We start from the raw sequence: 3,607 nt of genomic DNA, 5'->3' as shown, positions 1-3,607 counted from the left end.
ATACAGAGAGGCCCTCCAGGACTTGCAGCGTGGGGATGATGCAAGACCCCCCTGTACAAGCCCAGGGGAGATAGGTGACAACCAACCAGGGGGTAACACCCACCTCCAAAGCAGGAAAGTTGCCTTTTAAGGCAACAAACGGACAATGGATGAATATTCAACAACTGATATCGAGAGGGTACAAAAAGCACGGTTTTCAAACAATGTGTGTGTGTCTCGGGCGGGGCACTTGCCCCCCAGACCACCCAGCGCTGTTTGCTTTATTATCGCTTGCTTAATAAATTTATCAACTTTTAATTGGAACTGAGTTGTCTAAATTCTTAAACTAACTTATAACAAAACCACATGGCTTGATACATATATAAAACACACCTTGCAGGCTGGAGAGTCCGGAGATGGATTATTGTAGCCACACCAAGGGAAATTTCCGTGTGACTCATAAACAGCCAGATAAGTAATGAGCATCTGCTAACAAAGCTCTGAATTACAGGATCTCAGTGTTGGCATTGAGCGGGATATTCCCAAAAAGAGCTTTAAGGGTGTACAGCATGGGCTGTGAAGTATGTTAATACTTGGAGATTAAGTGCTTGGTCAATATCTATATATATATATACACATATATATATAGATTAAGCAATTAACAAGTAAAAAGAGCATGAAAAGAAACAAACAGAAGAAGGTGACAGGATAGAATATAATATGTGAGAGGCTGCATGATCCCAAGAGCCGGAACTCATTAAATGTGTGTAAATAGAAACTGTCCCTTGGAGTTCACACTGCTGGAATAAAGAAGGTAGAAGAAAACAACATCTCAAACCTTTGCAATTCCCGCATTAGTCCTATGGGAAAGCTTTAAACTTAACACCGTGGCTTAATGCTCTCTTTTCAGCCCTGTTTTGGCTTTTCAAAGAGATGCTGTCAGGCTAATCCTCTTATGCTTACCCTTAGCATATTAACATGAAAGAGACAAGTGAAACGCAAAGCAGAGTGAGGTCCCTTTGCTGGCATGCAGAGATTGGTGGAACCATGGCTGCTTATCAGAGCAGCTGGTGTTTTTTTTTTTTTTGCTTTTGCCCCTAAATCTGATTGTATACACAGCTGCACTGTTGCCTGTGCCAGGATAAGGCTTCCTGGGCTATAAAAAGAGTACTTTCTTGGGACAGGATTCCAAAATACCTTACAGGGTATGTGCAAAAAGTCACTTGTTCCCTAAGAGACTGCAGCCAATATGGTGAAGGAATAAGGCCCCGGGCAGTCTTATTTTGCATCCTCACTTAGCTCATGCCACCTCAGGATATCCCCATTATTTGATTGTTATTTATGCTGCAGTTTCCAGCAGTCACTTGCAAAGGGTGACTGCTCCCGGTCTTCCATTTAGAGGCAGGAGAAATTCTGACAGGGGGATGTAGTAAAATGAAGGATTTTGTGGAAGCTCTGCTCTAGTTTGGGTCTGGTATCAGACAGGTTTAAAAACTAACAACATGCCCCTTCAAATTGTGTCTGGGTCTTCAAACAGGAATTATTATGCTGAGAGATAACAAAAGACCTTCCAGGAGAAAACAACATCCTGAGCAATGAGAAGTCACGACAATCAGTGACTGAAGATGGGAGGCTGAATCTCCTGCAGCATCTGAAAAAAAAATCTCTCAACACAGTGGTTTGTAAGACAGCATTTCTTTATTATCTGCACTGTTTGCACACTAAGAAAACATGCTTAAGGTTGTACATTAAAAGAACCTGATAGTTCTTGCCATTGCAATATGACAGCACTGATCAAGGTACTACACAGACTGCCTGTATTTGTGTGTCAGCTGTAATTTCATGCCTTTGTCTTTGATGTGCTCTATACAGAGTGTGGCAGGCGCACTTTCAGAACATTAGCTACTGCTCTCTTCCTTCTGCAGCAGCTTCCCAAATCCTGCTGCTGCAGGTAAGCAACTGTTAGCATTACTGATGTGCCACAACCAAAGACACCAGTTCTTGGCCAGCCACTCCATGTTAACCAGCACCTGGAGCTCCCCTAACACAGGTGGTGATGCCTGTTCAACGGGTGATAATGCCTGTGCTCCTTCATGCCCATGCTGGTTAGAAAGTCACATCTATATCCAGATTAGAGGTGTTTTCTGAAAACAGAGATGGTTTCTCTTCCCACATATTGTTTCCTGCAAACACAAGGAGTCCCACTGGCAGCAGTGCTGGTGTTACTCTAGGCTCCACAACAGCTACCCTGGTTCTGGACCTTTTCTAGCTTTCTGCTTCCTAATTTCTGGAAGGCATTACTGCAGTTAAACACACTGTGAGCCACAGCCAGCCAACAGTAAGGAGTGAGCAGGAGTTTATTACATTGGGCTATTCTTTTTACTCAGAAATCCTGCTCTTGCAGAGAAAAATTTCCTCTTTCCTATCAGGAGTAAAGGGCACCAGGAGGAACCATGGAAATTCTTTGTAACTTTCACACTGATGGTCTGTAAGTGACTCAGAGCACTTTTCCTGCATGGGATATTCCCAGAGAAATTTGTGCAATAAATAGACATTCAGAGTAACCGCCTTATCCCAAGGGAGGAAGCTATGCCAACGGGCACATGGCTGGGGCCAGTTCCTACCTCAGCCCTCGCCTCCCCTCGCTCTGCTTTGCCCCACTCCTGAGTGACAAGAAGGTCCCTTCCCAACGGGATCAGGTTCAGTTCAGCTCTTTCTCAGGCCCTGCACCAGGAAAGTGAGGTTGTTGCGCAAAGTCACTGCAAGAGAAAAAGGTGCATTTGACACAGGCAGCTGCCTTGTGCTTCCAGCCCAGGTAGATCTGAAAGCACTGCGGTAAAGGCAGTTCCAGGTTGCCGGATATTCTTCAGGAAAAGATAGGAGAATGGGAGGAAACAGGCAGCGTTCAGCCTTAAAACAGGCTATATACGGCTTCCCTAGTTTGTACAGCTCTGGCAATGGGTTATGAATCAGCAACACATGTCAGCGCCTGTGAGTCCCAGGGCAACTGCTCTGTGTTCTGTAAACAGTAGGAGAGGGACAGTGACAAGGTTCATTAGGGTAACAATGAGATGAAAGCCACTGGGGTGACTCATTCTATCAGTTCATACCAAATTCACACATGGAATTGGTTGACTACAATATTGACAAGCCCATCTTTACTTCAGAGTAAATACAGGGTCGTATCCGGATCTTAAGGGAGTGGTGGAAGTGTTCTCACTTACCACAGCAGGATCTCAGCTGGGCGTTACTGTCACAGAGCCAAGAGGAGATGCTGTTCTCCAAGATGGATGGATCACTATTTAAAGAAACTTAAATTTGGGCTAACTCTATCTCTTACACTAAAATTCTATTTAAGACAGCAACCACTGTGTCCTCCACTCTCTGCTGCTAGGCCAGTTCTTTACTAGAGGGAAAAGGAATAAGACTTCATCCCTTTACAGGGAAGCAAACTCTCCAGACAGAAGGCTGAGTTTGTCCTATTAGCCAAGACCAGCCAAATTCCCCCAAAGAAGCAGATGCCTCCAGAGACCAGGGCTGCATGCAGAGTTGGGAAATGGAACAGTGCAGGTAATATGCACATTTTGGCCTGATTTAGTGCCTCAAAATTCACAGACTGGGAAAAGCT

Source organism: Empidonax traillii, unplaced genomic scaffold (genome assembly GCF_003031625.1).
Source record: "Empidonax traillii isolate 1590-97213 ecotype Southwest subspecies unplaced genomic scaffold, ASM303162v1 scaffold1069:size343330, whole genome shotgun sequence".
Lineage (NCBI taxonomy): Eukaryota > Metazoa > Chordata > Aves > Passeriformes > Tyrannidae > Empidonax > Empidonax traillii.
The sequence above is the reverse complement of the archived record's forward strand: the minus strand, read 5'-3'. Positions refer to the sequence as shown.